The sequence below is a fragment of the Lynx canadensis genome, chromosome B4 (genome assembly GCF_007474595.2).
Source record: "Lynx canadensis isolate LIC74 chromosome B4, mLynCan4.pri.v2, whole genome shotgun sequence".
In the NCBI taxonomy this organism is placed as follows: domain Eukaryota; kingdom Metazoa; phylum Chordata; class Mammalia; order Carnivora; family Felidae; genus Lynx; species Lynx canadensis.
Genome location: NC_044309.1, coordinates 129,873,077 through 129,884,415, shown reverse-complemented (window position 1 = coordinate 129,884,415; position 11,339 = coordinate 129,873,077). Strand labels below are relative to the sequence as shown.

Below are 11,339 nucleotides of genomic sequence, written 5' to 3'. Positions count from 1 at the left end.
TGTTTATTTTTGAGAGACAGAGAGAGAGAGAGAGAGAGAGAGAGAGAGAGAGAGAGAGAATGAGCAGGGGAGGGGCAGAGAGAGAGGGAGATAGAATCTGAAGCAGGCTCCAGGCTCTGAGCTGTCAGCACAGAGCCTGACTGGGGGCTCAAACTCACGGATTGGAGATCATGACCAAAGCTGACTTCAGCCACTTACGCGACAGAGCCACCCAGGCGCCCCTAGAGTACTTGGGGTTTTTCTTAATGACTGAGAAGAGCTCTTTATATATTGTTGGTAGTAATTCTCAGGGTTGCATCATTTTTTTCCCTAGTGTTCTTTTGCCTTTACATCATAAATTTTTTCTGAAGTTATAATTTAATCATGATAGTATGAACATTCTAAAAGGAAAGAGTAGGGGCGCCTGGGTGGCGCAGTCGGTTAAGCGTCCGACTTCAGCCAGGTCACGATCTCGCGGTCCGTGAGTTCGAGCCCCGCGTCAGGCTCTGGGCTGATGGCTCAGAGCCTGGAGCCTGTTTCCGATTCTGTGTCTCCCTCTCTCTCTGACCCTCCCCCGTTCATGCTCTGTCTCTCTCTGTCCCCAAAAAAAATAAACGTTGAAAAAAAAAATAAATAAAAGGAAAGAGTAATGAGAAATTTTCCCTCTTCGATATAAAATATATTATAAAGCTCCCATCATTAAAGTATTTTGGAACTAGCACAGAAAGGTCAATGGATACAACTCAGAAACAGGTCCCAGCATATATGTTAGAAAGGTGATGAATCAGTGGAGAAAATGGTGTGTGGATAACTGGGCTTTTACGAAAATTGTTTTAGCTTTCCCCCTCATTCCACAACCAAACTGAACTCCAAATGGATTAAAAGATAAGTACAATTTTTTTTTTATTAAAAAAATTTTTTTAGTGGCCTCTGCGTCCAACGTGGGGCTTGAACTGACAACCCCTAGATCAAGTCGCATGCTCTACCCACTAAGCCAGCCAGGCACCTCTAAAAATTTTTTTTTAATAACAAAGGTTTTATCCTCGTGTAGTGGGCAGTGACCAAAAAGAGTGGCGCTTTGCCTACCTGAGAAAAAGTGCACACACACACAAATTCGTAACAAAAATCTGAAAGGGAATGTGCCAATTCATGGCGTGAAGGTAAAGAGGCCTGGAAGTGCACCCCAAGAACCCGTCTGAGCCAAGATCCGGAGGCCAGAAGACCGCAGCGGGGTCTAAAGGCAGGGTCAGGAATCGAACTCAGGGCGCCCGCAGCGGATCCCGGGCTGAGTCCACGCCCGCCCCCACCCCCCCACCCCCCACGCCACCATAATTATGTAAAATAGCACTTTTCCCATATATGGTACTTAATATCTGTTCTTCTGGTAGGAGGGCACGGGACCGGGAAAACAGCTCGAGGGGCGGGGTGTCAGAGTCCGGGACCTCCCCAGCCGGCTCCCGCCCTGCCTCACCCCGCCGCGGCAATGCACCAAAATCCCTGCCCGAGCCCTCTGCGAGCCTCCTCCTCCTGATTGGACTCTCTCTGTGTCTATCCCCCGCCTGGAACCTGGCTGTTCGTCGGACCCGCCCTAGGGGGCGGGGCTCCCGCCTAGGAAGCGCGGAGGAAGGTGGAGCGGGCGGCGGTGGGGGCGGATGAGGAGGATGAATAACCACGCCTTTGGTCTCAGAGGCTCCTCTCACCCCCTTCCCACGGGCCAAGGTGTCTGTCCATCATAACCGAGGTCGGACTGGAGTGGGCGAGGCAGCTGAGGGGGCGGAGTCGTGCTCCAGGCTCCGCCCCGGAGCCGGCGCCGGGCTGGAATAGGCGGGCGGCTGCTAGGGCGGGGCGGGAAGGCGGCGAGGAGCCGAGCTGGGTGCGGTGAGGCGCGCAGATCACCGCGGTTCCCGGGAAGGGTACGGAAGGCTGAGCGAGACTGACCTCCTGCAGCTCCCGCCTCGCGCGCTCGCCCCCCACCCCCGCCGTCGCCCGAGCGCTCGAGAAAGCCCTTTCGGGAGAAGCAGCGCCCGTTCCCCGGCGCAGATCCAGGTTCAGGTGAGCGAGCCCCACCGGCCGGTCCCGCCCCGGGCGGGGGCGGTGGCGGCGGGACGCGCGGCGTCTGGGGCCAGCGGGCCGACGTGTGGCTCTCGGCCTCCGCGCGGCCGGCGACCGGCGCGAGCGGGCGCGAACGCCGCGGGGCCCGGCCGGGGCACCGCATCCTTCCGGGAGGGGCCCCGGGACCCCTGCGCGACGCTCGGGGACGGCGCCGCTGGAGGCGAGGCCTCGGGAGCGGGGAAGGCTGCGGGGCCGGCGCTCCCCGGAAACCCTCCGCCCCTCCCCCTGCCAGGCGCAGTGCCCCGGCGGGGCACCGGGAGCCTCGACCTCCCCCTGCCGCCGGGGCACGCGCCCCGCCCTCGCCTCGCCAAGTGCCCGAGTTGGGCAAACTTTTTAACCCCTTCCGGGGAGCCGCTGTCCCTGGACCCGAACGGGTGAGCCGAGCTGGGGGGCTTGGGGCAGCGGCTCCTTTGGAAGTTTTCCAGGCGTTCTCGCCACGGAGGTAACGGGCAGGCGGGGACCGTTTGGCAGCTGTCAGGGCGTCCTCCTGAGTCAGACTCGGACTGTCCTGCTGTAGACATTGCGCTCGGCTCAGTTTCCGCCCTCCGCTCCCGACTTCCTCATTCGCCCGGCTGCGATCGGTCGGGCGGAGGAGGGGGACCGGGAGAGGTGCGGGCGGGTGCGTGGGCACCGCGGATCTGCGGGGCCGGACGAGGCAGGAAAGACTACCCCCCTCCTCTACAGCCCCTCAGCCGTTGGCTTCTGACTTCCGCTACCCCGGAGAGGAAGGCCCAGGAATGCCCGCAGCCATCTGCGCCCGCCCGGGAGCGCACCTGATTCCACGGCACCTGGGGGCCGCCCCACGCGGGCGGGGGCGGGGAGCCGGGCCCTGCGCCTTTAGGACCGGCCCGGGGCTATTGCATCGTCCCTGTTTGGGCCAAGAGTCGGGGTCTTTACCCTCCCTCCCCCGCTTCTCTGTACTGGGGGCCTCACTCCACCCTGTCCAGGGGCCACGGCGGGGGCGGGGGGGGGCAGACTGCACCCCCGCATCCCTTCAGAGAGCCCAGTCGTTTATAACAAATTCCCGGACAAGGTGGCCGGCTGCCTTGACTTGGGGGCAGGGTGAGGGCCCAGCTGCAGTCTGTGGCCCCACCCAACCGGTGTAGGGGGAAAGATTCCCGGGAAATCCCAGGTCTTGGCAGGTCCTGGAGACAGGCGGCTCTCTTTGCTGGGCAGTTGAGAGGCCCGGCAGCTTCTCGGTTCACTGCATCCTTTTCTGGGTTTAACAGGATTTCAGAGTAACTGTTGAGTAACTGTTGAAGGGGAAGAGAGCAGCAGCTCCTTCCTGCAACACTGTGGCCGTTTCTGACTCCTCGGATACCTGCCTCATAACCTCACCTGGTGGTTTATTCCCCTTTTGGTAAGGAGGGAGGTTGCTTTAAGGCCTGTTTAGACAATCACCCGATTAATATTAGTCAGTTTATATACAAGGCTGCTAGATGCATGGGGGAGGGTACATAGATGTGTAATTGAGCAAATATTTAACTGCCTGCTGTGTGCCAAGGACTCTGCCAGGTGGTGGGGGGTGTGAGGTTGAGTAAGACCTGGCCCCTGCCCTCGGGCACTTAGGGAGAGCCGAGACAAATCTGTAGATGACATGGCCCTCAGAAAGGTACTGTGAGTCATGGGGACTAGGAGAAAGGAGCCAGTCCACTCTGCTGACATCCCAGAGGCTCTTGGAGGAGACCTCTGCCCTCCAGGGGTTTACAGTCCTCAAGGGGAAATAGCATCTGAATGACTGAAATACAAAGGCAGCCTGTGATGAGCGTCCCAAGCACACCAGAGACAAAGGATTCGAGGAATTCCAAGAGGGAGCACTTGTGTCTGGAGCTAGGGGGACAAGGAGGGAGGCTGGCCCCGGAAGAGGGAGCCCGCTGCAGGGCTGCAGGCTGGGCAAACTGAGGCAAGCCCTCAGTGTTGGAAAGCGAGGCCTCCTATTAGTGCGTAATTGAGCAATCAAGAGATTGCTTAGTGTAATTTGAGAGTCACTGTGCCCCCCACTTGGCTGCTGGGTGACACCAAAAGGCTCTGCTTTGGGCAGATCCAGGTGCCTGGATTGATTGGCAGGCTCTGTTCTGGGAAGGGCAGCTGGAGAGGGACATTCTGTGGGGCTGCTTACCTGGGGGGCACATGAAGGTCCAGGAGAGAGAGGATCAGGGTCCTGGCTTTCTGTTTGTTTTGTTTTTGTTTTTTAATTTTAAACTCTTTAACCTAAGGGGTTGGAGATAGGAGAACTTCCCTCTTGCAGGATGAAGGACGCATGTGAATCACAGGCTGCCTCTTGCCTGTTCTTGCTCCAGAAAAAACAAAACAAGGATCTGTTAGCTTTTTAGAAGGAGCAAAGCACACTCAGAAAATGCAGCATTGTTGTGCGGCCTGGTAGGGTATTGCTAGAAACCAGACTAGCTGTGTTTTCTTCACTTCCTCTTCTAGCTAATCCTTCAATAAAGTGCTTAAGACAGCCCTTACCAGCTTGACATCTTTATTTCAAAAGGAGAGGAGGGGTTGGCTGTTGTTTTCCCCTGAGCCTGGCCTTACCCTTCTCTTGAAGGGGAGAAAGAAACCCAAAGCAAAGGGGAAAAAAAAAAAAAAAAAAACCCATGCCTTGACAGCTTCCTCCCCAGCATCATGTTCCAAAAATATTTAGAATAACAAAATCTGTGTGTCGTCTTAATTAAACAAACGTCCTAATTTGCTGAGCATAAAACAGCATCTCTGCCCGCAGGGGCAGGAAGTGCATTTTCCCTTTGTGCAGCCCCAGAGAGTCACTGCCTCTCCGCCTTAACCCTTGGTGCGCTGAGCTTCTGGGCTCAAGGCCTCTGGTGACAACAGAACGGAGTCCTGGCTGCCCCCTGGGGAGTGGTGGTGCTCCTGTGGCTTACAGAGTCCCGTTCTTAGATCTGGGAAGAGTGGGGGCGTGAGCTTTGGAGCTAGGCAGAGTTCAGATCCTCACCCTGCCATTTAATTAGGTTTATGACCTTGGGCAAGTCGCATAACCTCCCTGCGTCTCAGTGTCCTTATCTGTAATATGGGAATGAGTACCTACCCTGAAGGACTAGATGTGAGAACTAAAAGAAATAAGGTGTGTAAAGGGCCTCATACATAGTGGCTATTTAAGTTTTTTAAAAAAATGTGTAAACGGCCGGTCTCACCTCCCTGGGTCCTCAGGTGAGGAAACAAGGAAGGGAAGGGTAGATGGTTTTCCTGGCTCCTTCCTGCTCAGTGCTCTTTCTGCTTTCTAAAAATATGTGTGTGTGTGTGTGTGTGTGTGTGTGTGTGTGTGCGCGCGTGTGTGTGCGTGCGCGCGCCTTGTGGACTGTAAAGCCCAGGTGGGTCTGGGACCCATCCGCTGATGCTTTTGGATGCACTTGGTAATGAGCTTGTGCTGCGTAGCCTGGTTTCAGGACTCTGGCCCAGGCACAAGGTGTGCAAACTATCTGTGGTTTTAGTTCTAAAACATGGTTTCCTGTGATCTAGGAAGTCTAGGGTACAGCCAAGGGGTGACATGGAGAGAGCACAGGACTCAAGGGCCTTGAGATCTGCCTTCTGGCTCTGGTGGAGGAAAACTTGATTTGGATAGAAAGGGCCCTAACATCCTACAAAGACATCATGACAGTTTATGTGCCCACCTATGAAACACAAGAGTGCCTGGGAAACTGGAAGATTCAGTAATCTTAATTTCTCGGAGATGCCCCAAGTGTTTAGAGCACAGCCTCACGCCCTACTGATGGGAGTATAAGTTTTAACAACCCTCTTTTTAAAAGTACTTTGGCAGTGTCTGCAAAGCATAGTCCCTCTGACTAATTTCCAGGAGCTCAACCCACAGAAAAACTCAAATATGCAAAAGGAAATGTCGGAGCATATTCTTTACAGCATTGTCATTAAAAAAAAGAAGAAGAAGAAGCAAGCAAACTGTCCATCAAAAGGATCAATTAATCATGGCACAGTGGGGATCCTTGTCGCCCTTAGAAGAATGAGGCTGATCCGTACGTGGTCACAGGGCGTGCTCTCCAAGATACGTTGCAAATGGGAAAAACTAGGTGCATAGCAGGATATATGGTGCTCCTTTTTTTTTTTTTTTTTTTTTTGGGAAAACAAAGTATGTCACCGGGGCTCTGCATGGAAAGATTCTGAGATGCTGGCAATAGTGGCTGCCTCCAGAAAGGGAAGGAGGCCCAGGAAATGAGCATTACTCTTCAGTAAATGCCTTTTGGGTTTTATTACGTGTCAATATAAGGGGATCTTCTGGCCATTCTTGTAGGTTTCCACTTCAAAGTGCATTGCTTTAGACTCCAGATTTCATATTGAGTGTCTATTGTGTGCACGGAAGGAGGAAGGATCCTAGAAATGGACTGGCTTGCTCTCATGGCTGGAACATTTTGGGTCCCGTTTTCTTCCCCCGTGACGTCATATTGCCAGAGTAACCCCTCAAACGAACGCCTGTTCTGATCCACTCCCTCGTGTGCTGGGAAATGATAGATGATGGCTTTTTCTTCGTATGAGAAAAGGAAGCTCGCAGTGTGTGTCTGGAAACTATTTGGGGGATACCCTTTTGCCGGGCTTCCCATGATTCCCCTGGCTCCACATCACACGTGGTTCTTTCCTGGGGAGCCCACTCTGACCATTGGGCGAAACCAGACCTTTATTCACTTGGATTTTCTTCTTTTTTTAAGTTTTTTGTATTTCTTTTTGAGAGAGAGAGAGAGGGAGGGGAGGGGCAGAGAGAGAGGGAGACACAGAATCCGAAGCAGGCTCCAGGCTCTGACCTGTCAGCCCAGAGCCCAACACGGGGCTTGAACTCAGAAGCCATGAGATCATGACCTGAGCCGGACGAAGTCGGGTGCTGAAGTGACCGAGCCACCCAGGCGCCCCCAGATTCTCTTCTTTTTTAAACTTGGAGTCACTGCAGCCACTAGCGTTCCCCTTCCCATGCTGTCCCCAGTTGCCCCTCAGACTTCTGGGTTTTTAATGCACTAGTAACAGTGGAAAAGCCCAAATTCTTGAGAAAACGTGATCAAAAGGGGTGTTTTGAATTGGAGGGCCCTGATCCCCTTCTCAAGAGAGACTGTCTTAGCCTTGGATGACGTGGGTACTGGAGAAGCCACCAGCTCTGCTCACCGCTGAGTTGGCTTTTTTTTTCCTGTGGCGCAGCCAGCCGAAGACCCCCCATCGGGGTCTCGGACAGGCCTGTGTCCCTGCCAGGCAGCCTCTGGGCCTCCTGGAGGAATGGCATGAGTCACACATGAGCACACAGAATGAGCCTGGGTCTAAAGTGGGCCTGCCACCCGATGGCGGATGGTTTGAAGGCTGGAGGCTGGCTGGGATCTCCCCCGCCCCGGTCCCCACCTCCCCACCTCCCCACCGTACATTTGGGAAGCCTGAGGGGAGCTGCCCTCTTGCACCTGATGTGTGTCCCTTTAAAAAGTAACTCAGGAGGGCTTCTGTTGGCATTTCTCAGGCCCCATTCTGCCCTCTAGGTGATTCAGCACCCAGAATGGGACACAGCACACGCCTGGGGCAGGTGGGCCCAGGGGAGCCTCTCAGATGGCCTTTGGCTGAGGGCGAGGCCTTCCTGGGAGTGTCTGCAGCGGCCGTCAGCGGCCCTCTTCACCTCCAGTCTCTCCACCAGGAACCCTCCCCTCTGGCTGAGGGAGCCTCGCCTTGCTGGGCCTTCCGGAAGTTGCCACCGAAGGGTGTGGCTTCCTGCTGAGGCAGGTTGGGCTGCGGCCTGGAGGGAAGAGGAAGGTGTAGCTTGTCTCCCCGCCCTCACTTGCTTCCTTGGTGCCTCTAGGTCCTCACAGGTCCTTATAGTCCTTCCTTCCCAGAAGAACAGGCCCCCCACCCCGGGGAGCTTTCTCTCACCTCCGTGGACATTCCCATTTTGGGAACTTATCACCTTCAAGACTTCTCCCTTTTCACTTGAACTGTAATTCCCAGTGTCGCCCTGCCCCAAAGGAAAATGAACAGCAATAAAACCCTTCCTGCTGAATTTACCTAGAATTAAGGAGTGTCTGAGCTGGATGGACAGTTACCCCCCCCCCACCCCCCACCCGCACTAGAGGGGGGAGCGATTTACCCCAGCTCTTTGTTGCAAGGCGGTGGGAAGCTTTGGCTCCTGGTTTCCCTCAGAATCACTTAGCCTCCTTTAAGAGTGTTTTCAAAGTGTTATCTTCCCTTTCTTGGCCTTTATGCACTGTTTAGCCAAGGAACACACACTTAGCCCCTTTAATCTGTCCTCAGGAGTTTATTCTTCCACACCCTTCATCCTTTTCTTCTGGTGGGGAGGGGCACTACGGTTAAGAAATCGGGTGGGAAGTGTTCTCGGTTTCTCTGAACTTCTTCCAGCTGGACAGGGCCCCTTCGGCTGAAAGCTCGCACGGCCCAGAAATCAATATTTCACATGGGGGAGCGCCAGGCCGCAGGGTGGGCCGTTCGGACGGCCACACTGGCTCTCCGCTGCCTGTTCGCCGGTCCTCATTTCTAGCCATTTCTAGTCATTTAAGCACGGAGCTGATCGGTTTCTTGTCTTTTCAATATGAAGCCCGTGGTGGAGGGAACAAAACAAGGGCTTTGGGATCAGGCACAGCTGGGACCAGACCCCCGCCTGTGCTCCAGCTGTTAGACTGCGGCCTCAGTTTCCCCACCTGCAACACGGAGATGCCTGTTTTTTTCAGGCTGGTAATTACATGTAAAGATAAGTGAAGTGGTCCAGTTCTTTCCTTCCCCTTCCTTCTTCCTCCTTTTTCATGGTCTCACCAATATCATCTGTCCTCCGTGGGCAGTAGGAGATGCATGGTCAGATTTTAAAGATTTTAAATGTGTCTGACAAGTCTGTCCCTCGATAACAAAGTGTGAAGGTGAAGAAGGCTGAGGAACCTGCCAGAAAATCTCCTGGGTCGGATGCTGAGGTTTTCAGGGTCTCGACCTTTGCGGTACAGTTCATCTTGGCACATGGATCTGAGCTGGGTTAGGGATCTGAGCTGGGTTAGGGATCTTAGCTGGGTTAAGCATTTTTTTTTTTTTTTTTTTTTTGGGTTAAGCATTTTTTAAAAAGGGCGTTATAAAGCAGGAGAGGCCCCTTTATTTAAAGTTGCCTGTGTTCAAAAGCCGCTGCACTTCCTGTGTTTTGCATGAAGTCACTGGGCTGGAGAAGGAGCTTCCTGTCTGATAAACATAAAGACAGGCATTGGAACCGGTTGGGGGTGACTTAATCTAACTGGTCTGGGATGGGGGAGAAGACCCTGGAACCCACCGGACTGGGGACCTGGAGGTCAGAGGCAGAGTCTTCCCTCAAGTCTGGATCCATAAGTCACCTCGTGCCTGGCACAGAGGCGGCTCCTGGTTAACACAGTGGAGTTCAGGGCTCACTGGTGACTTTGCCTGTAAGCCTGGGACGAGGAGGTCCAGGCAGCCACGGCTTTAAAATACCACTCACTGCTCTCTCCACTTTACAAAGCATGGGTGCCAGGCACTTGTCTGGAAATCTCCGGGCTAAGAAAAGTGGTGGCTGGGAGTCATCTTAAAGTTTTTGTCTATTTTTAATATTTAAGACCAGCTCTTGGGTATTGAGGGTATTGACCCCAAATTTCTTTGGCAAATCTCAGTCGTCCGAAGACTCCTGGGGCTCCCGCTGCATGGCCTGACCGTGCTGGGCTCGGTGGGGCTTCAGTAGAGGTGGAGGGCAGAGAGCCCAGCTCCGTCCTCAGCGGCCTTACCCTCTAACAGGGAGTTGGGACACTGGGGGAGAGACTCGTCATGTCTGTGTACCAGGCACACTGCTGGTGCTTTTACATGAATTATCTCATTTAATTTTTTACCCCAGTCTCATGAGATAAGAAATTACCCCCATTTTACAGATGAGGAGACTGAGCAGGTATTCAGATTCTGGCACTCTGACTCCAGACCCCTGTGTGACCTTCACCCCTGAACTTGTGTTTCCTCACTTGAGGGTGGGCTGCTCCCCAAGAACTGCTCTTGCACAGGTGGCCAAAAATTCGTGAAAGGAGCAGAGGTTTGGGCTGCTGCAGAAGGGGGGCTCTGTCCCGTGGGTGCGACTGTCTACTGAGAGCAAGGTTGCTGGATCCCTAGCGTTGCCTTGGCTACTGACATCACCTTTAGCCTCAACTCGCCATTCCTCAGATGTGTGTGGTTGGTCCTAAGGGAGGGCAGGTGACAGACCATGGCAGCATAAGTCCTGGCTGCTGTTGGCTGGGCCCTGGCTGGTCTTCACAGGGGAGCCAGCCAGCTGGAGGCTCGGCCGCCATCTTGACTAGTGGGCTCTTCTTGGCCTCAGCCCACTTGCAAACATGCATTTTTTCTTTTTTTTTTTTAATTTTTTTTTTAAACATTTATTTATTTTTGAGACAGAGACAGAGCATGAACGGGGGAGGGTCAGAGAGAGAGGGAGACACAGAATCTGAAACAGGCTCCAGGCTCTGAGCTGTCAGCACAGAGCCCGACGCGGGGCTTGAACTCACGGACCGGGAGATCATGACCTGAGCCGAAGTCGGATGCTTAACCGACCAAGCCACCCAGGCGCCCCAAACATGCATTTTTTCTTTCCTTGATTCGTTTATCTGCCCCTCATTGTTCCGTTGTCATGCCTCAGAACTTACTCTATATGCTAGGGACTGGGCTGGGTGGTGCTGGGACTGCAGAGGTGAAGGAAGTGGGGCCCTTGTTTCCAGGAGCTGACAGTTGTCCCAGGGGAGAGGGCCCAGGGGGCTCTGGGAAGGCTTCCAGGAGGAGGGGGCATCCAAGCCCATTGCAGGTAGGGATGTGGCCTGGAATGTGTCCAGGGAGCTTTGTTGTTCAGGCGCTAAAATATTTCCTCTCATCTTGAGGAGCGCCGGGCCCCAGCCCCTCTCTCAGCCCCCTCCGTAGCCCATATGGCCCATTAAAGTCTAGTTCCTTGTGCCATTCCCTGGGAAACGTGGGAGTGCAGAATTCCCTTCCCAGGTCCTTAGCCTCCGGGTGGGAGTTCTGCCTGTGCCCTCTGGTTCTGTGGTCAGCACGCTGTTCCCAGCTGAAGGGCCGGGGGTGCGATTTTTCACAGAGTGTTGAGAGAGACGTAATTGTTACTGGAATTAGTTTGCTTTTTAAAGTAAAAAGGGGAGTGTTGTTTATAGCAAAACAGTATAATAACAAAGCTGACAAGAAGCAGATTTGCCCCTCAGTCCGTCCACGGTTTGCGTCTTTCTGGGTTTCCTGTCCACACACATGCCCGTTGTACAAACCTGTGAGCAGAA

General features: G+C 54.1%; 1 protein-coding gene across 1 annotated transcript in view; it reads left to right on the top strand.

The window, feature by feature from the left end:
- Positions 1 to 1,827: 1,827 nt before the first annotated feature.
- Positions 1,828 to 11,339, top strand: part of MYH9 (myosin heavy chain 9) — a 93,094-nt gene continuing 83,582 nt past the window's right edge. The window contains exon 1 of the mRNA XM_030320522.2: positions 1,828 to 2,031. The gene's annotated coding sequence lies outside the window, so the exon portion shown is untranslated. The remainder of the gene's footprint in view (positions 2,032 to 11,339) is intronic.